The sequence below is a fragment of the Delphinus delphis genome, chromosome 10 (genome assembly GCF_949987515.2).
Source record: "Delphinus delphis chromosome 10, mDelDel1.2, whole genome shotgun sequence".
NCBI lineage: Eukaryota > Metazoa > Chordata > Mammalia > Artiodactyla > Delphinidae > Delphinus > Delphinus delphis.
In genome coordinates this window covers 4,004,959-4,027,437 of record NC_082692.2, presented here as the reverse complement: position 1 = coordinate 4,027,437, position 22,479 = coordinate 4,004,959, and positions in this window count along the sequence as shown.

Sequence of the window (22,479 nt, the reverse complement as noted above, 5' to 3'; positions counted from 1 at the left end):
AAGTTTCAGGCATCCAAGGGCTCCCTGGGTACCTCTGGCACATTCAACACAGGTGTCAACAGAAGAAAAGTAGGACGTGGCCCCTGCCTGTGGTGGCACCTAACACAGGTAGGCAAACGACACCAGGTATTGTAATAGGACAAAAGTAGATAATATATGCTAAGGAGCTAGATTGAATATTCCCCTAAACAGATGGGGGAAATGTGGGCTGGAGGACTGAGTGTTGGGTGATTCACACATAACTGCTTGACAAAACACGCCTAGCGGGGCCGATGAATGAGCAAGTGTCAGTACATGGTGAGATCTCTATTGGTTCTACCCATCCCAGTCTTATCCAACATTTCTATAAATGAGCTGGAAAAGAAGAGAGATGGTATAATTGATCAAATCTGTGTCGTCTTGAAACTAGGAATGATGGCAAATACATTGCCTAACAGAATCAAAATCCTAAAGGCATGAGGTGTTTCTCCAATCCGCCAGCAGGGTCAGGGTTGTGATGTGTCCAGGTGAAGGGGGGGATGTTCTCATCGTGCCCAGGGCTGCACTCACCACATCTGCGGTGGTCCTTCTAAGCAACACATCCAAATGGGGATTTTAAGATACAACAGATTCTAGGAAGTGACCAGGAAAATGTGACTTGACACCAGTGTAAACAAGGGGAGATATGCAATCCAGTATAGGGAATATCACCTATGATTTCGTGGTAGCCATTTCCATACATTTAAAAGAATATATATGACATGAAATAGAATTTCAGTTTCTTCTGTGCCATTCCGCAAGGCTAAACTAAGACAAGATAGATTTTTGACTTTAAAATATAAGCTGTACGAGGGAAAGAAAAAGAATGTTTATGTAGTACCTATCCGGAGCCAAAAACTGTGCTTCAAATTTCCTATCATCCTCCTTAAAATCAAATAAAAAAGTAGTATTATCCCATTTTATATATTGTTCTGCGTATCTATTGCTGAATAAACTACTGCAAAACTTAGCAGTTTAAACCAACTTATTATTCTTATATCTCATCATTCCGTGGCTCATAAATTTGAAGGAGGCAGAGCAAGGAGAGCTCATCTCCGTCCCATGATGTCTAGGGCCTCAGCGGGAGCGTCTTGAATGGCTGGGGGCTGTTCAGGCATTTCTCTCTGCCTCCCCATCCTGCCCCTTCACGAGGGGCCGGGGGGCTTCCTCACAACATGGCGGCCTCAGGACAGGTGAGTCTCTGCAAAGGGCTTGGGGCTCCAAGAGATGAGGCAGGTACTGCCACACTCCTCTCAGGGCTGGGCCTGGACAAGCGGAGCATCACCTCCTCTGCGTGCACTGGCCGGGCCGTCCGAGGGTCAGCCCACATTCAGGGAGAGGAAATGGGAGGAGCCTCAGAAGGGTCGGCGGCGTCTATAGTCGATACACAGGCGAAGAGGCACAGGATGGTGGGAAGAGGCAGACCCAGGACTCACACCGGATCTGACCAGTTATCATGCCCTGGCGACCACTCTGCACCATGCCTGTGCTCATGGATTCAAGGGCGTCCTGCAAGGTGACCTCTAATGCCGTGTACTTTTAGCCTCAGAGTCTCTTCCAAGCTCCAGACCTTTATCTCCAAACGTGAACTGCATGTATCTATTCAAATGTGTGGCAGCAGACATGAATTCTGAACTCATCATGGGTCCTCTCTCCATCCCAAACCATCAGCCCCTAACACCCCCCTAGTCTCACTGGCTCAGCACCTCATGGGGACTCTGTCCCTGCGCTCACTCATTCCCTGGGTCATCTGTCAGTCACCAAGGCCGTGGATCTGCGTGCACCACAGGCTGCTCCAGGGTCTGGTGCACCTGCCTCGCCAGCCTCCCTCCCCGGCCCTCTCCCCACGCTCGCCCCGCCCCAGCCCCTGCCCTGTCCACCCCCCACCCCCCACCCAGGTCTCTGCCCAGCCACAGTCTCCTCAGAGAGACCACCCACCGAGAAGAGCATCTCCCATGAGCCCCGCCCTCCGCCAAGCTTGCTTTGCTCTCCTCCACTCGATTTATCGTTTCCTGATCCGGCGGTAGCCGTTTATTTGCTTATTTACTTACTGTCCCTGTCTCTCGCTGGAACAGTGCCGTTCGGTAGAAATACAATACGAGTCACATACATTTTACATTTTATAGTCGCCACACATCAAAAGGCAGAAAGAAGCAGGTGAAATCAATTTCAATAATATATTTTATTTAGCCCAAGATACCCACAATATTATCATTTCAACACATAACCAATAGAAACAAAGTATTCATGAGCTCCTTTACATTTTTGGTCTCAGCTTTGAGTTCTGGTGCATTTACAGCCCTTCTCGTGCAGATGAGCCACATGTTGAGGGCCCAGCAGCCACGTGAGGGAGGCTCGAACATATAAACGCCACGAAGGCAGTGGCCGGTTCACCTCCGACTTCTCAGCCTGGAATAGCGCCTAACACTTAGCAAATGTTTGTTGATCGCCTGCGCGTATGCAGGCATGGATACAATAGATGACGTGCATCCCTTGCTTTTGACCGTCCTCCTCCTACACCTGCCTGCTTACTCCTTACCTCCCATGAGGCACCTGTCAGCCCCCACAGGTGTGGCCAGCAGCTACTCTTTTTCAGCCTGAGTTGCTCTAACCCCGTCAGCAGTTCCGGAGGCCACCAGAAAGAGGCTCCGGAAGTCACAGAGCTGAGAGCCCAAAGGCCTGCCTTCCTTCCCACCTGCCGCCTGGGAAACCTCAGGCAAGTTCCCAAACATCTGTGACTCTCATTTTCCTCTCTGTAAAACAGGGTTTATCCATAACTCTAGCCCCAGCCATTGTAAGAATCAAAATAAAGCAACTTAACTAAAACAAACAACTCAAGAAACGGGCAAAGGGCTTGAATAGACATTTCTCAAAAGAAAATGTAAAAATAACCAGCAAGTATATGAAAAGATGCTCACCGTCACTAATCATTAGGAAAATGCACATCCAAATCACAGTGAGTTACCACTTGTATACATTAGGATGGCTACTATCAAAAAAAGACAGAAAATAGCAAGTTTTGGCAAGGATGCGGAGAGATCAGAACCCTTGTGCGTTGGTGGTAGGAATGTTAAATGGTACAGCCGCTGTGGAAAATGGTATCGCACTTCTTCAAAAAATGACAATAGAATTACCGTACGATTCGGCAAGTACTCTTCTGGGTCCACAACCAAAGAAAGTGAAAACAGAGTCTCGACCCGATATTTATACACCCATGTTCATAGCAGCATTTTTCACAATAGCCAAAGGGCGGAAACAGCCCAAGTGTCATTGATGGATGAAGGATAAACAAAACATGGTCTCTGCAGACAACGGTGTATGGTTCAGCTTTGGAAATTCTGGAACACGCTACAAAGTGGATGAACCTTGAAGACATTGTGCTCAGTGAAATAAGCGAGTCAATAGAAAACAAATATTGTGTGAGTTTCCTAGAGCAGTCAAGTTCATAGAGACAGAAAGAACAGTGGTTGCCAGGGGCTGGGGAAGGGGGAACAGGAGTTAGTATCGAAAGGGGACAGAGTTTCAGTTTGAGAAGATGACAAATTTCTGCGGGTGGATGGTGGTGATGGCAGCAGAACAACATGAATGAACTTAATGGCACAGAACTGTCCACTTAAAATGGTTAAGGTGGAAAATATTATCACAACAATAAAAGATAAAGCCATGTCAGTGAAAGTGCTCTGCTAGCTATAACGTTACACAGATGTGAGTTGACGTCATTCCTGGTAGTCCGTTACCCACCCTAATCTGCTCACCCACACTCCTGTGCATCTCTGAGGTCCCAGTAACAGTCACTAACGCAATGCAGTGAGTCCCCTACGGAAGTACATCCTCCTCTCGTCTGTCTCCTTCACCTGTCCCTCCGCAGACGTGTATAGTGGACCATCTTACCTGAATATGTCTTTTAAACTATACCAGTCTGGGGGCTTCCCTGGTGGTGCAGTGGTTAAGCATCTGCCTGCCAATGCAGGGGACACGGGTTCAAGCCCTGGTCCAGGAAGATCCCACATGCTGCGGAGCAACTAAGCCCGTGCGCCACAACTACTGAGTCTGCGTTCTAGAGCCCGTGGGCCGCAACTACTGAGCCCACGTGCCACAACTACTGAAGCCCACGTGCCTAGAACTCATGCTCTGCAACAAGAGAAGCCACTGCAATAAGCCCGCGCACCGCAACGAAGAGCAGCCCCCGCTCGCCGCAACTAGAGAAAGCCCGCGCGTAGCAACGAAGACCCAACGCAGCCAAAAAATAAGTAAAAATAAATTAATAAATAATAAACTATACCAGTCTGAATACTTTTAAGGTGACAAAACGTGAAAATGGATGGAGAAAGCAAGGTAGAGAGATGTGTGTGTCGTGCATTCATGGATTTGTGTCTAAAATACAGCAATGTTATCTTTAAAGTCGGCAAATGCTGGTTTCACCTGCCGGTTTCTTCTGGTGACCTGAATCCGGGTGTGTCTTCTCCTCCTGCTTTGGACTCAGCGCCTGCGAGTTTTTTGTCCCCAGATGGGCGGCGCGCAGTGGATGCGGCGGGAACAAGACTCAGCACGCAGCCTGGGGAGCCTGAAATCCATGCCTCCCCCACGCAGCGGACGCAGGAGCTGAGGGGAGCAATAAGGCCTAATAACCTCCCCTGTCCTCCTAATTGCTTTCTTCTCCTGACGAAGCAGCACACCAGCGGCTCCAGCGGCCCTCAGGGAAATCTCTGCTTGTTATGAGGCCGGTGGGCAACCCTTTCATCACCGTGAAATGCTGCCAGTTTGTGTCAACAAATCCAATTTCAGTCAATCAATAGACAGCCCGCCTCCCCGCTCTGTCCCCCCTGCTGGCAGAGCTGAGCCGGGCCACCCCTCCTCCACTCCTGCCCAAGGAGGCCCCGCAGGAAGGAGGCCGCTCCCGCCAGAGCCCAGGATGCTCAGGCAGCCCTGCCACCAGCAGGGATGGCCCCACTGCCAGGGGTGCGGCCAAGCACCAGCTTCACGCAGACAGGCCTGGGTACCAGTAGCTCTGCCACTGCTGGCTGTGTGGCCTTGGGCGCGTTCTTCACCTCTTTGAATCCTTGTTTCAAAAGCGGGGCTGTCGATGGGCATTTAGGTTGCTTCCATGACCTGGCTATTGTAAATAGAGCTGCAATGAACATGGTGGTACTTGTCCCTTTTTGAGTTATGGTTTTCTCTGGGTCTATGCCCAGTAGTGGGATTGCTGGGTCATATGGTAGTTCTATTTTTAGTTTTTTAAGGAACCTCCATACTGTTCTCCATAGTGGCTGTATCAGTTTACATTCCCAAGAAGATGCAGTACATAGATACAATGGAATATTACTCAGCCATGAAAAGGAACGAAATTGGGTCATTTGCAGAGACGTGGATGGACCTGGAGTCTGTCATACAGAGTGAAGTAAGTCAGAAAGAGAAAAACAAATATCGTATATTAACGCATATATGTGGACCCTAGAAAAATGGTACAGATGAACCGGTTTGCAGGGCAGAAACTGAGACACAGATGTAGAGAACAAGCGTATGGACACCAAGGGGGGAAGCGGCGGGTGGTGGTGGTGGTGGTGGTGGGATGAATTGGGAGATTGGGATTGACATGTATACACTGATGTGTATAAAACTGATGACTAATAAGGACCTGCTGTATAAAAAATAAATTAAATTAAATTAAAAAAAAAAAAAAAGCGGGCTGATGATAGTGGCTGCCTACCGGGCTGTATAGTGGGGAAACTAAGTGGTACAGTGCGCGCGAGGCGCACCAGCCCGGCCTTGGCGACCTGCCAGCCCTTAAGCCAAACAGGGCAATAAACGGAGCTACTGCAGATTCTACAACATCATTAGCACCTGCATCACCACCACTGTCATTCTGAGGATTGTATGGAAAACAGCTCAGGACGAGCCCCCGTGGCTCTACCAAGACGAGGAGGAATTCAGCGCTAGTTCGCGAAGGTTCACTCAGCAGAGATGCTCAGGAGGTCATCAGTGTTTGCAGAAAGAAACAGCCAGACAGCAATGTCCTCATCAGAGGCTGGCATCTGCAGGTAGAGGGGCCTTAAGGAGGCTGCTCTGTTGTATGGCAGACACAGAGGAGGAACCTCGTCCCGAGAGCAGGGCCAGCGGGGCCCAAAGGTGCTTCCCTGCGATTTCTGCATTTCCCCCGAGAAGCCGGAAGGAACGAAGGCCTCCCCACAAGGAGCCCTCTCCCCTGTAGGGGAGACCCCAGCTTCGTCAGTCTTTGGGGGCTAGAGGTCCCTGCTGGGTAACAATGAGTTAACCCAACTCCCTATTTCATTTCCTGCCAGGTGGGGTGACTGTCGCACCTGCTAGATTGGGGGTGATACACCATTGCCTTAGCATGTGACTTCCCCAAACGAGAAGCCTTCAGAACAGGATGCAGCAATGGGAACCAACCAATCAAGCAGCTCAGGGCTTCCCACGAGGTCCAGGAGCCTGTCGTTTCTGACTAAGCAAGGAGGCCGACGTTCCTCCAGTGGGAAGTGGTTAGAACAAGTACCTTGGACTGCATTTTGTTGCTGCTGCTGCTGCTGCCACTTTTGTGTTTAACTGGGGAGGAAAAGAGAGTAATTAGAGGTGAGGTTTTCAGACACAGAATGCCCTGATAGTGACGGACTTTCCACTCCAAGGCAGGCATGGTGAGAGGCCCTTCCACATTTATTATTTCATTTTATGTGTGACAATTACTCTGCAGGGCAGGTATATTGACCTCCTTTGTTAAACGAGGATGGTGAGGCCCAGATGTCGCCAGAGAGCTCGCGGACCTGGCACAGAGCAGGTGCTCGGTAATGAGAGAGACAGAGGCTTGCCTGGGTCACAGTCAGCAGGAGACATTCAAATGGAGGTTCTAAAGGTCCAGGCCACTACCTGATCCCACTTTGCTCTCTCCCTACTTGCTGGTTCCGGGCGGGATACAGGGAGGCCTTCATCAGGAATCAGTGTTGGCTCCTGGGAGAAAGTTCCAGATGGGGAAAGAAAGCTTTTTCTAGGGAAATCTGACTTTAGAAGCATAGCCAGACCTCTCCATGCAGCCCAAGGGCAGGCCCCTTTGAACACTAAGGTAGTCCAGATATTAGGTAGGAGAGAGCCAAAGATTCTGAATAAAAGAAAGAAAGACCCCGAGCCAATAAAACGTGAGTTATGTTTGCTATGAAACTGGGCTTTTCTCAGGTGGCAGGGGGGTCTTCACAGTGCCTGATTCTTTTCTGAAATTTACATTAAATTGACAATTTTTTAAAAAAGAAAGAAAAACCACAGAGCCATGCATGTTGGGGAAATTTTGAGACATGCATGTATGGCGGGAAAGTTCGCTGCTCCTAGAAATTTAATTGCTGGATAGAAACAGACATAGAAATCTGGGTTTCCAACCAGACTGCCCCTTGAGCTCCGAACTGGCACATGAAACTGCCCCTGCCAGCCCTCCGTGACGTCCCACAGGCGTATAGAGCTCAGCGTGCCTGAGACCTGATGACCTGCTGTCCCGCTCCCACCCCTGCCCACCGTGAAGGAGAAAGTGGCCTGCATGCTCTGCTTTGGTTGGTGGCGTCATCGCCCACCCAGCCTCTCAACCTGGACACGTGGAATTCCTCCTAGACCGCCTCCTGCCCGGTTTAGCAGGTCGGTCCGCTACTACGTTGTCCTCTTACCCTTGGCACTGTCCCTTGGCATCTCTGTTCTTCTGTGCCAGCTTCTAAACCGACCTCCCTGACTGCAGGCTCGCCCTCCTCTACCCGTCAGTGGGTCCAGAGAGAATCTCCAAAGCCCACATTTGACCATGGCACTCCCCTACTTACCACCGTCCATCACCCCCCAGCACTGAAGAACCCGGAGCCCAGGCTCCTTGCACGGTATGAGAACTTGCCTGACCCCCAGAGATGAACAAATCGTGCCTGGCTCCAAAGTCCCCACAGTCACGGTAAAGAAGCACCGTCGCAGGGGCTTCCCTGGTGGCGCAGTGGTTGAGAGTCCGCCTGCTGATGCAGGGGACGCAGGTTCGTGCCCCGGTGCAGGAAGATCCCACATGCTGCGGAGCGGCTGGGCCCATGAGCCATGGCCGCTGAGCCTGCGCGTCCGGAGCCTGTGCTCCGCAACGGGAGAGGCCACAACAGTGAGAGGCCCATGTACCGCAAAAAACATAAATAAATAAAAATGAAGCACCGTCGTGAGGGTTCATTTTATTGCCAACTTGGCTAGGTCAGGTGTGTTCATATGCTTGGGCTGTCATAAAAAACACCACAGATTGGCTGACTTAAAAAACAGAAGTGTATTTCCTCCCAGTTCTGGAGGCTGGAAGTACAAGATCAAGGTGGCAGCAGGGTTGGTTTCTCCGGAGGCCTCTCTCCTTGGAGAGCAGACAGCCGCCTTCTCGCTGTGTCCTCACATGCTCATCCCTCTGTACACCCATACGCCTGCTGTCCCTCTGTGTGTCCTAATCTCCTCTTCTGTTAAGGACATCTGTCAGACCAGATCAGGATGCACCCTAGCAGGCTCATTTTAACTTAATCACCTCATTAAAGAGCTTATCATCAAATGCAGTCATATTCCAAAGTAGGGGGGCCTAAGACATCAACATAAGGATTTGGAGGGGACATAATTCAGCCCATAACAGCCATAGTAAACACTTTGGGGTCAAACACCAGCTTAGATGTTGCTGTGAAGGTATTTCTTAGATGCAAATAAGATTTAAATCAGTAGACTTTGAGTAGAGCATATTATCCTCCATTATGTGGGGGGCCTCGTCCAATCAGTTGAAGGCCTTAAGAGAAAATACTGAGTGAGGTCCTCTGAAGAAGAGGGAATTCTGCCTGCAGACTGGCTTTGGACTCAAGCTGCAACGTCAGCTCTTCCCTGGGTCTGCAGATTTCAGATTTTTCAGCCTCCACAATCATGTGAGCCCATTCTTTAAAATAAACCTCTCTTTATTGATATACACATACCTTATTAGTTCTGTTTCTCTGGAGAGCCCTGGTTAATACAATCATATACCCCCCAAAATACCTGATAACACATAAAAATGTATGTCCAGAGGTAGGCAGTCCAGGTCTGATATGCTGTTTCCCAAATCATCAGGGACCAGGCTTCTTCTATCTCACTATTCCCCAATCCTAGTGTGCTCCCTCATGGCCCAAGATGGCTGCTTGAGCTCCAGATATCATATCTCCATTCCAGCCATCAAGAGAGTGGAAGGTACATTAGAGGGCACACCTCCTCCCTATAGGAACATTTTCTTGAAGCTGAACATGAACTTCCCATTGGCCAGAACTCAGTCACAGCTAGTTGAAGGGAACTGGGAATGTAGTCTTTATGCCGGAATATGTGTGCCCAGCTAAAGTCAGGTTTTATATAATGGTAGAAAGGAGGAATGGGAGTTGCATTGCACCACAATACAACATTTGCAACAAGTACCAAATGATGGGTACCAACAACGAATGAGTTACTGAGAGCTTAAGAGGAGATTAACGTCAGCGGGGGCAGGCAGAAGGGGTTCCTTAGTGGAAAGGGGACCTGGGCTAACTTTGAAGGAAGGGTTAATCTGCTCAAAGAGGAAAACATCCCAGCACCCTTGCCCCGGGTTGGGCATAAACACCACTGTGACAGAAGTATGACACTGCGGGTCTCAGCCCAGGATCCGGTGATGTGAGACCAAGGCTGGAAGGCAGGGGTGCCCCACCACAGGCTTGCAGGATGGACAGGCTGACAGGCTAAGGGGGCCCACAGCCAAGGGCATCTCGACTTTTCCAGCACCGAGTCCTCACGGAAGTCTCTTAAGGCTGGGGATGAGGGGAGGGGCTGGGGAGTTGCAGCCATCTCCTCAGGGCCAGCCAGCCAATGGGCGGCCTCGCTGATGCTGTAATGCTCCAGCTTGGCATTTCATTGGCCAGCTCTGTCTGGGCTCAAACTATTTCTTCGTTTTTTTAGAAATTGCAAGTGGGCACAGACAAAACACAGAGGAGAGGGGCTGACGGCCTGAGCCCAGGTGGGTGGACGGAGTGTAGTGTTGTCTGTGAGGACAGAAGCCCAGGCCCCGGGGAGGCCGGGCTCTCCCCCGAGGCACCCGGTTCACTTCTGGGTCAGCGGAGGGGCTTCTCCCCTAGTATTTAGCTTTTGGTTTTACAGTTTTATAATTCACATTTCTTACTGTAGCGTCACTCAGAGCTTTTCATACACCAAAGGTGCTGTGAAGTTTCAACAGGGATATGCCTGTAAGTCAGCAGCCTTTCCCACACTTGGATGGTCTCAGAACCTTTTATTCCCAGAGCACAGCAGGGACCCAGTGTTCCACAGACACACGCTAGAAAATGCTCCTACCAGGATGGGTCACTCTGGAAATCCAGCTTGTCAGGCACGCTCCAGGGCCCCCTCACACCCACCTCGAGGTCTTGCCAGGCTCTGGTTAGTTGAGGGCTGTGACATAACAGGGAACCAGCAGCTGCCCTGGTCACCCGTGGTCCCAGCTAGAGGGGGAAAAAGGAGGGGGAGGGGAGAAGTTTGGGGCTGGGGGAGCCATGCTCTGTCTCCCATCCTCCCCTTTGCACCCAGATTTGCATCCCAGGTGTCCAGGACCCCAGCCAGCCAGCAATGACAGAGGCCCTGAAGCACCAGCATCCTTGGGTGCTGGAGACAGGTTCTCCCCTCAAGGAGACAGAGACTAAGCAGGTCACTGCACTACAGCTTGCTGGGTATCGGAGTAGATGTCATACCAGGTACAGTGGTGGAAGAAGGAAGCAATAACTGTGCCTTGGAGGCGATGGGGGGCGGGGTATAGCACCAGGGCGGCAGGCAGCAGGAGAAGCTCAGGACACAAGTCAGCCCTTAAGCTTGTCAGATGAACCCACACACAGTCCAGGGGCATCCACAGTGCTCTCGTGCCAGGGAAGCAGGTCTGGAATCTGAGAATCAGGCTCGTGGGACAAGGGCCAGCCTCGCCGGTGCCCTGGGAGTTACTAACGCCCAGTGCCCGGGCAGAGGCTCAGCAAGCCTGGTCTGCCGTGTGTCCCGGCCAAACCCACTCCTGGCCTCCAGACTGCAGCTTCCGCCTGATGACATGCAGGGAGCTTCGGTCAGGCGATGGCCACAGGGTCAGAGGCCACAAGCCCTTCAGCGCCCAGCTGGGTTAAGCGCGTTGCATGGTGGGGGGTGGCAGGGGCATGGGAGTTGCTGGCGTGGCGGGTGTCCCTGCAGCTGTGGTCGTGGCTGAAGCAGTCGGAAAAGGTGGGATACAGACGGAGCAGCGACGGGGGAAGGGAGAGAGAGGAGGGAACGGAGCGAGGGCAGCTGGTGCAGGGGCAGTGCCCTGGGAGCGGGACGTTTTCATTTCTGTCCCCAGCTGCTGCTCTTCCGGCCTGCGTGACCTGGGGAGGTCGTCTCTGCTCAGGACCAGCTCGCTTACCTTTAAGAGGAGGTGGGGAGAGTAGCTGTGATCCTCAAGTCCCCTCCTTCTCAAGGGTCATAACATTCTCTTTTCTGGACGGTCCCTCACCAACTGCAGCCACTGTGACCGGGCGTGGGCAGGCGGGTGCAGATAGCACAGCAGCGCTGGCAGGGACAGCACACAGCCCGCCCTCCCTCCATCTCTCCACCTCCTACCTGCTGAGCCCCCCAGGACCCGGAGACTAATGGAAGAGTCTCCTCCAATGCCCATAACGGTCCTGCAGCCGCTTCTGCAGGCCCCGCCTCTCTGCTGGCAGCAGGCTGTGAGTTCAGAGGGAAAACGAGCTCCCTGCTCTCGGGAGATGAAGCCAGGGTTCCGAGTCAGCCTAGGACAGCGGCTGGGCTGCAGCCCTCCAGGCGCGGGGCCCGTACAGAGGAAACCTGGCTCATCCCTCTGCCCCACGAATCTAAAGAGAAGAACCAAAGATCATCCTTTGTTCCTCACTTGATATGGTGCCTTTCCTGCCACTGTTTTCAAGCTGCATTTAGCTAAGAATCCTTTATTTAAATGCATCTTATGTAGAAGTGTAAACAACACATTATTCAATAATTATTTCTTGAAATAAACATGTATTAAGTGCAGTGTTGAGAACTGCGTACCCACCGATGTTCCAAACAGACTTGCTCTCTGCCTTCATAGAGCTTGGTTTAGTGAGTGAGGCCGACCACAGACAAACAAATATTTAATGAACTCACGTGATCAATGCAGTGAAAGGAAAGAATGCAGGGAGGCCCTCAGGTTGAGCCGCACGAGGGCTTTCCTGGGAGGGGGCGCTCCTGCCTCTAGCCAGGACCTGGCAGCGTGAGAGCTGGCGCACGGCGAGGCAGAGCCCTCGGTGGCCAACAGCACCCTGGAGGACAGGCGGCCCCCGTGTGCAGATGGGACAGTGAGACCCCCCGCCTGGTGGCAGGTGCCGACCTCCCCCCGTTGCAGGCTGAGGCAACAGCTCGCGTTCATGTCCCCAGTGGCCGGACACCAAGCTGTAGCTTACTGAGCTGCAGCAAACGCAGAGATTTTCACACAATCTGTCCACATTAATCATCTGAAGATGACCAACCCCATAAAACCCCATAAAAGAGCGTCAACAAATCCAACAAAAGAAAGAACTTATAGCCGAGGAAACTGAGCTACTAGTGTCATCAGAACAGAAAATTTCCAGTCCACGTATTTAGTGCCTTTAGAGAGATAGGGAAGGTATCTATACGTCACATGAAAAAAGATGGTTATGATCAAGAACTGGCAATTACGAAAAGAACCAATGAGAGCTTTTCGAGATGAAAAATATAATTATTCAAAAAGCATGCTGACTATAGTGTAGAGAATGAATGAAGGAGGCAAGGTGCATATAACCCAGGTAAGGGACGATTGTGGCTTTAGCTGGGGTGGAGACAGAGGAGAGAGACAGGAGTAGATGGATTCAAAATGTATTTTATCGCAGATCTGCAGGACTTTCTAACTTGCCAAGGGTTTGGATGTGAGGGTGAAGGAATGGCACACACAGGGAGGATGACCGGAATAGACACGGAAACGCTCTGGGCAAAGGATGCTCAGAGACTGTAATCCCCTGCCCCACCACAAAAGCCTCTTCACCTGCTGCGTGCGTCCAAACGAGGGTGCTGTGGCTACTGCACCATCCCCCAAATGCACCTTCTGAGACTTTCTCTTCTCTGTGTCCTTGACCCAGAGGGCTTGAGTCCATGTGTGGCCATCATGTTTGCCAACCCTGGTGCTCTCAGGGATGGTCCTGGCTGTTGAGGGAGAGAAACGTGACAGTTGCGGGTTGGCAGCCCTTGAAAGCAGGCTCTGAGATGGAGTTTTTTGTACAGAATGTTGATTCAGGAGTCAAACGCCTGGGTAAAGGAAGGGAAGGAAGGAGAGACAGGCAGAGAAAGAAACGGAGCGAATCCCAGTGACGGTCTTGGTCAACCCCATGGGAGGAGGGGGGCCCGATGGCTCTTCAGAGCTGTTCCCGGTTGGGCTGTGATGCCCAGATCTTCGTGGCCGCACATCCCTCAGGCATTAGATTTGGGCAGCCTCCCCATGGCTGGACAGCAAGTCCTGACTGAGGGGGTCTGGGTGGCACTTTGCAATGCTCAGTGCAGTGATGAAAGCCACAGGAGCCCCTCAAGTGACGCGAGGTGCAGCCTTGTACGCACCTGCTCTGAGATCATCACTGAGCAGATCTCCACCTCTGGGGGCAATCAAAAGCTCCTAAGCAAGGGCAGGCCTAATCAGAGCCAAGGAGACTGTACGTCGGGGCAGAAGAGAAAGGAAGGGCTTCGTACGTGGTCAGAGCTGAACCACCTCTGCTGTGGCAGGTGGTGTGATCTGAGCGCGGATCTCGGGAACTTCATCTTCTGCCATCTGGAGTCTACCTGTTCACAACGTAATATCCTGCTGAGAAGCACAGTCTAACTCAATTGCGAGAGACCCTCTCTGCTGGTTCCAATTCCTTTTTCAGAGGACCCGGCTACCTGCGGGCTGAGCCCCAGCTCTCGGAACGCTTTGAAGCCCCAAGTGTGTGCTGATGAGCTGATATGAACTTCTCTGAGTCCCCACGGGGCTCAGGGGTTCTATTTCACACCAAAGTCTGTGCCTGTGATATCTTGATTTGTGAATGTGAAAACTGTGGTGGGAGGTACTGTACCCTAAGACCCCTCTCAGCTACTCAACAGGGCCTGGGATTTTTGAAATTCTGATTCTCCAATGTATCTGCTATTTCAAGTGGTCCCCCGGAAGCGGACTCTGAGATGAGGACTCGTGTGAAGGTGATTTATTGGGAGGAGAGCGAGGAAGCAGGAAATGGAGGAGGAAGCTGGGCAAAGGTGCAGACAGCAAGGCCCCTGGCTGGCAGGTGACTGGCTCATCCACGCGGAAGGTCAGGACCGTGAGCCCTCCACGCACCTGTCGGGAGTGAAGGGCTGGCTCAGGGGGAGGAGGCTTCCAGACATCTCCTGCTCTCCAGACACCTTCCCCATCCTTGACCATGCTGGGGACCTCAGGGAAGTCTGTTTTTAAACCCTCTTCTGGGCTCATCGTCATGTGAAGCTTAGTGTGAATGTTCGATGCTTTTCCACTTGGAGGCGTTGATGGGGCAGAGAGGAGAAGAGGGAAACTCTGGGTCCCTTGGGTGGGATATGGGGTGGGGAGAGAAGACACAGAATGGGGAGACCCCACCCATCAGAAGCCGAGCTTCGGGCACTCCACAACTTTGCTAAGGGCTTCCCCCGCTGCTCACAAACAGTCTGGTCCCCAGCGCTCTCACTGTGACAAAGTTGTCTCCTCATCATACACTGCTATGCTCATTTGTCTCTTCTGGTTCCAATGACTACCTGCGGCTGCAAAGAAGAAATGAGATGATCAAAGGGGCAAACCCTGAATCCCCAAGGCTGTGCCCTCAACTCCAAGCCGAGGAAGCAAGAACCTCTCGTTTAGCGTGGACACCTCGCAGGTGCCTTTTGTTCTGCCAACCACCCATTTCCTTATAAATAGAATCTGATTTTGTTCATCTTCATCCAAGTCCTTTGGGGAGATCTAGGCCATCACCTTAACCAGGGCTGAGAGCTCATGGCCTGGGCTGAATGTGATGGACTCCTGTCCCCTGACAGACGGTTGCTTTAGGCTTGGGCATGGGTGCAACTTTAGCCAGTGCACCTAAGCAGGAAATTCGCTGATGAAACTTTGGGGCTTGGAGTCTGTGTCTTGTTCTTAAAACCACAGCAGTCTTCTTGGATCCATTTGGAGAGCAGTCAATGAGGAAAAGCCAAAACATTTTGGATGGCAAAGTAGAAAGATGGAAATAACCTGTGTGGTTGAGACATTGGGGAGCTGGTGAATTAAGCAACGCTGGAGCTGCTGTCTGTCTGCACTCATTATGTGAGATAATAAACCACTTAGTTGTTCCGATCGTGGCGAGTTAGGGTTTCTATTCCTTGCAACCAACCTCATCTCCATGGACTCAGCTGAGATTTTGTCATACGCTCCACCCAGAGGAGCACCTATGAGCTTCTAGCTCCCTCAGCCTCTGACTCAGTAGCTCAGCTGGATTTGGGGATAGATTCTAGCTTACACGCCACACCCTGACCTATAATGAACTCCTCCCCTTTTCTCTTACTCTCCACTCGTCTTAGCCCCCGCCTGTTAGAGGGAGTCTCTGCTGAATTACAGCACAACACATCCTCAAGTTCCTATTTCTTACCCACCAGCCCGTTCCTGCGGTTGCAAGCAGGAGAAAGATGTTGAGAAGCATGAGTCCTGACAATGCTTTGTAAAGGGATGGGGAATGTTTTCTTGGGTGTTATAGGTGAGTAACAGGAAGGAGAAGAAAATAAGCTCATTTTTTTCTAACATTGATTAATTCACAGAAGGTCACATTTTACATCATTTTAATTAACTTTCAATGAGTTCATGTTCAAAATGGGAAAAAGGGTTTATTAAAATAAGTCATGAGGACCCTAGGTATAACAGCATGGGGTATTTAAATAGGATAGAAAATTGGAAATCTTTTCCTTCTGCTCTGATGCATGGTGGGGTTCTGTGAGTACCTAACTTTTCACAAATAGATCCCCTTTACAGATGACAGGAAGAAATAGATGAAAAGGCATTGGCTACCCCAGGGAGCCTTTCCCCAGACTTCTCACCCCTGTTGGTCCCCCTCCTCAGCCACTGGTTAGGGCCCCTTCCCTGTTAACACTCCACAAACCTCTGTCTCACCACCACTCACAACAATTAAACATTAATTGTTTAATTTTTTATTTCCCCCACAATATTGTGAGATTTTTGAGGGTAAAACTTTCTGTTATTTATTTCTTTGTCTTCTAGCAGGATACCTGGCATATCGTAGGTGCTCAGTATAAGTTTACTGAATGAATGAAATCCAAGAACTTTTTCCTGGGCTTCATTTCAATTCAATAAAGGACAAATATTTCTATATTGCACTGTGTAAAGTGAAAATGAAAAGGGAAAGTCCGTTCATAATAGTTTCCAAAGGCTACGGGATCTGCTGTACATGCAGGGTGGCTGGTGGGACACAGCTGGTGGCCATTCTCTGAAACGTAGACTTGGGATGAGTGCGGGTCCTTGTCCTTCACACCTAGGAATATAGTAGCAGAGTCTTAAAGCTTCCCAGTGGCGCATCTGCGCTCACCTGGGGGGCTGCCAGAGATATTTTTGCCCAAATTAAGCAAAAGTATTTTTCTTGGTTGAGCTGACACTGGTTCTCCAGATACCTGCCCATCTAACTCATGAGCCCTCCACCACTCATATTCATCCCTTGACAATCCTGTCAGGTGAAATCGCATCCCACGGGGTCTCGTTGAGCATGTCGATGTGCCCGGTTACGTAACAAGTCCCATGGCAGGACTACACACCCACCTCAGTTGCCCCACTGTCCACCAACTCACTGTCCTTTTCATTCCAACCCCTATGGGACGACCATGCCCATCCACCTCGGCAAACCAGCATGAAATGAACTGGAGGAAAAAGCACCTGTCTTCTTCTGTTTCAGGAGAAGGCTTTGTAGACGGGAAAGTTTGAGGCTGAATTTCCCCAGGCTTAGATCTATCTCCCTGTTGAAATTTGTAAGGACTTGTGTGACTTACTTCTGAGAAAACCCAATATTCAGATTCCTAAACGTGGAGTCAAACACTATTCATACCACAAAAGGATTCTCCCGTTTTCAAAAGAATGGTCTTCGTAGCAATCCTACAAATCAGTAAGAATAGAACGGACCACCCAACAGAAAAATGAACAAAATGCTTGATAAAGCATTTCCTTTAAAAGTTTCTCTAAGTGGCTGGTGACATAGAAAACTATGCTCAACTTCCTTAGCCATCATGCAAATACAAATCAAACCATAAGCTAATACCAACAGACACCCACCAGCATGGCTAAAATGAAAAACACAGAGAATAGTTAAGTGTTTGTCGACAGAGATATGGAAAAACTGGAACTCCCACTCACTGCTAGTGAGAGGGGGAATTGGTACAACTACTACAGATATCAGTTTGACAATATTTATAAAACTGCATAGAGGCATAACCTCTGACCCAAAGATTCCACCCAACAGAAATGCACGGACACACATGCATTAGGATGTGGCGATCAGCACTATTTGTTGTAGAATACATCTACAACAAATGGGTAAATTGTAAATTGGTCATTATACACACGCCAGTCGATGGTTGAATGGACATAAGCAGTGATATAGTCACACAATGGAATATTCTACAGCAATGAGAATGAACCCACAGCTACATGCAACAACACGGACGAAATTTACAAACACAGGGTTAAGCCAAAGAAGACAGACACAAAAGAGTATAAACTCTGTGAATCCCTCTAAATAAAGTAAAACCTGGCAGAAAATAACCTGTGTTCTTAGAAGTCAGGACAGTGGTTGCCCTCAGGGGGTGAGTGACCGGAGGGGCCGTGGGGAGGGGCTTCATAGGTGTGTTCAGTTTGTGATATGTGCACTTTTCAGGGTGTGTATTATATTTTAGTAAGAACCTTTTTTGGAGTATGATTCAATTTATAAATTTTCCATGTCACATGGAACTTTCTAGAAACATACTCGCCATCCCGAGTTAAATGCACCCCCTCCGTTCAATTGGTGTGGGTGTTTTTCCTCCGGCCGTATCTTCGCTTGTTCGCTCTTCTGCCCGGTTAGGGAGTTGAGCTAGGATTTGGGGAGCACTTCTGTGCGGGGGCATTGGATCAGGAGCTTCTAACAGCTCCGTGGCATGTCCTCCAGCTGAGTTCTACATTCTCCTCCCTCTCCCCTCCACCCCTTCCTCAATGCCCAGCTGACCAGAGGGACTCTTCGGCAGACACGGTGCTGGGCTGCAGAGGATTCTTTGTTCCTCTGACTCCGTCACGGAACAAAGCCCTGAGACTGGGTGCCTGTCCTTTAGGAGGCAAGCATTTATCACGTGCCTGGAATCACCTCCATTCACCTCTACATACTCCCTGTCTATGCCCATTTTACAGAGGAGGAAACTGAGAGGCACCCCCCAAAAGGCTGCATCCCTGGGATGTGATGACCTTTGTCACCAGCTGGCCTTCGTCACCACCATCCTGCCTGCTATTTCCTAGAGAAGGCTGGCTCTGTGATTTTCGTTTCCCTGAGTGGCTACCTTCCTTCTGCAAGTAACTACCTGGGTGACCCACCATCCCTGAGCCGCCGTCAGTGGGGAGCTCTGCTGTCACCTCCTCCATCCCAGGGTCTGGGGACAATCTATCAGGATGCACCTGCTAGAGGCCCTCCCCAGATCCCAGTGGGGTCCGAGTGTCACCAGGCTCTGCTCTGAGCCCGCTTGTTCTTTCTCTGTGGGAGACAGGAAGCCCCAGAGCTTTGCCAGCTTCTCTGCGGCAGGCAGAGAGGAAGCTGGGCCTGGTCGGCCCCTGGGGAGCGTCTGCTCTGGGTGCGTGGTCTGCGGATGCTGTCAGCCTGACCCGCTTACAGATGATGGCTGGCCGCCCAGATTCCCCCCAGGCAGCCTGACTGCCTGCTCGACATCACAGCCCGGCTGTTCAGAACTCACCACCACTGCTGATCACAGCAGCTCACCTCTGCAGACATGAAGCCACTCTGTAATGTGCTGGGGAAGACACAGGGCTACTTGGTGATGTGATTACAGCTCGGCTTCGGGAAAAGAGCCACAGGCCCTCAGCTCAGCCCACAGCCTTTTCTTCAGCCTCGCGTCAGAATTTCCCCCAGGCTTGCTTGTCCAGACCCAGGGGTAGCACACTGACCTCCCCTCAGTGCCCTGGCGTTGTCATGGAAACAGTCAACTGGCACGTCTCGGGAGAGCATGGACACCCATGATCTCTGTGCCCGGGGTCCCCAGGCTCCGATCGTCAGCTGGCTTCCCGTGACCATTTTCTGCACTTCACGCCTGCCTCGCCCTTGGAAGAAAAACTGCTGCAGGATCCCAGCAGGAGTCACAGAGTTTCATTTCAGATGGCCAGAACCTTAGAGACCATCTGTTGTTCCTTTTACCAATGAGGAAATAAGCCCAGAGAAGCTCAGTGACTTCCCCAAGGTCACACAGCCTTGCGGGTGGAAAATGTGCAAAGAGAATGCAGGCCTCCAGATTCAATGACCCCACGCACCGAATTCCAGGCTGGTTTCTCTGAACTGAAGGGAATCCTCTAGCCTCGTGTAGGTTCAGGTGGCCGTTTCAGGAGTGTCTGGCGTTCCTCTCTTTCCTTTGGGAGGCTAGAGAGATGTTCGAGGTGTCTCTAAAGGAGGGCAGACCCCAGGGCTCACGTGGCTCCTGAGAGGCAGGCAGAAAGCCGGCTTCTGCTCGGGCCGCGGGAGGGAGCGGTGAGGGCCTCACTTCTAGAGTCGTGTCCTGCAGGGCCGCCCCCAAGTCAGGGCCGGCTGCCCCCCAGCACCCGGCTGCCACGGTTCTTCTCGGGAGCGGCAGCAAACTCGGGCTCCCCGGCAACTCGGAAACCCAGGGCAGCGTCGTGCTGGTAGTTCCTACACCCCTTGAAACCGAAAATCCATCCCCTCCTGGAAGGCTGGCGCACGGAACAGTCAAGCCGGCAAAGGCCGGCGCGCGGCCGCCATGCAGCCTCTGGGGCCACTTCCCACAGTCACAGCCGGCCAGCCGGCTGCACGCGCCTCTGCAATCCCTCCTCTCCTGCCGTCGGCCCCAAGCAGGGCCACAGACCTACTGCCCTCAGCCGCCATGCTCGCCGTTTGCCAGAGTTTCTTTACTAGGAGGATTCTTTTCGGGGCAGAACATGGGCTTCTCTTCAACCATAACATCGGGCTGGGCCGGAAGAAGGTGGCCCCTTGGGGTCTGGGGGCTTCCTGCGAGGCTGTAGGAAGGGGGACCCTAGGGGCAGGCCTGAGGCTGCTTCTCAGCAACACCATCCCCTTCCTGCGTCCCCCCAGCGCCTCGCCTGCTCTCTGGCCGCCCAGGCCACCCCCTCTCAACCTCCAGCCCCCAAGGGAGGGCTGCCCCAGGTCTCAGCTTCTCCTCCTCTGCCTCCTCCCCATCTGGACTTCCCAGGCCTGGAGCCCACTTTCCAGGGACCTGCCTGTGGGGTGACGGCTGGGGACGCAGCCGATGCGCAGGGCAAGGATGGTGGCTGCGGACTCTCACGGTCTGCCTCTCCAGTTACATCCCAGAGCGAGCACCCAGGTGCCCTGGCCAGGTCCCTCGCCTCTGGCCCCTGTTTCCACACCTGAAGCTCCAGCACTTTTTAAACAAGAGCAACCGTGCCTCCCGGGAGGAGAGTGTTGTTATTTTCAAATGTTCTCATCCTGGTACCTTCGTGCCCTGAGCTCCGCAGAACGGACTCACCGCCTGTCCCCTAAGCCTCAGTGTCTTCGGCTGGTAGGGACCACGGTGACGCCAGCCTCACGCCATGTCTGAGGACCGAGGGCAGTGAAGCCCAGGAAGTGCTGCCCCAGCAGATGCAACATGTGCTCGAGCCCATCACCCTCCCGTGAGGCAGCTGGGGTGGGTTCTAGAGCGTCAGAATAACAATGACAGAGCCCAAGACGTCCCTGTGTAGAGTGAGAGGGCGTTTAGGCCATACCAGGATGTGAACCGCAGACACCCCCGAGGGCCGCCTGCTCGCCTTCCTGTCTCAGCATCCCCACTCTTTGGAGGGTTTGGAAGAGGCAGAGTGAGGCGTTCTCATGGCTTACATTGTCCTGACTGCACACAAGAAACCCAGAAAAAATCTGTATCCGACCTTCCTCAGACTTTGCCCTAATGATTTATCGTACAGGAGAAGAAGTTAAGGCCCAGAGAGGTTAAGTGACAACTTGGGATCACACAGCCTGCTCCCCATCTCCGTGCCCTGAGGTGCTGTCCCTTCCTATGGTCCAGGGTTTGGTCCAGGCTGTCCTTGACTCACCCACTCACAGATCTGGAGACGGAGCTCAGGGCCTGGTAGTCCAGGACCCTCGGGGGCCAGAGACCCCTCTCAAGCCCCGCCTGACGCAGCCTCCCCCAGCCTGCTCCCGAGGGGACAGGTTTCCCCCGGGTGTGCTTGACCCCTGCTGGCCACACAGCTCTGGTCGGCCAGGGCCTGTTCCTCTGCTCAGGAAAACGGGCCTCTCTACCCCACCCAGTGGGCAGCGAACCACGGGAAGAGGAGATTCAAGGCCGATCTAGGAGGGAGTTGGTCCATGTGGACGGTACTTAGGGTCCAACCCAGTTTTAGGAAACAAACACAAATGTTTTCAGACCTCAAGTGAAGCCATGCACGTGAATCAGCTCAGAGGAATTCTCACAATGAACTTGGGCACCAGACTCGCCCTTCACCCGGGGGCTCAGGACGCCGTCCCCAGTATCAACCCCGGCCCAGGGCCTCCAGCCACAGAGCCCCCTGTCCCAGGACTGGGCCTGACACCTACGGTGTCCTCAAGAATTGTAGCTGTTACTATTACCACGGGCCCTATCATCACAGTGAACCCACACGTGGGGAAACTGAGGCCTGGGTGGGACGCGGCTGCAAAGCCAGTGAGAGGCCACATTCAGGCCGACAGCCTTGCGCCGAGGCTCGGACGTCGGGGGTCTGATGGTGGAGCGGAACCTCCGCGCAGGCCTCACTGAGTGGCCACCTCACTGCTGGGGGGCAGGGGTAGATGGGTGGGACGTCCCCCCACGGGACTGGTGTCCCCGTCACCACGAGCCTTGGTGCTCGGGCCCTTGCTGGAACCCCAGCGACCACGCACCGCCCAGCATCCTGCAGCCCCAGCGCCATACCCCATCCTCAGCCATTTCAGCAGCTACGCTGTGCTCATTTCAAGCTTTTAATTGTTTTCTCCTCTTTTAAGTTTTCTCTTGCTCCCTCTGAGAGGCAAATGTTCTCAAAAGATGTGATGCCGGAATGAGGCATTAATTTCCATAGTCACTGAAAAGCAATTGCTGGGGAACTATCTCATTTTCCCATTAAGCGCTGCGGAGCCGAAACCTCGGGGGGTTCTGTTCCCACCCAGCCACCGCCCGGCCCCATCCTCCAGCTCTAACCTCCCCTCCCTCCCCTCCCAG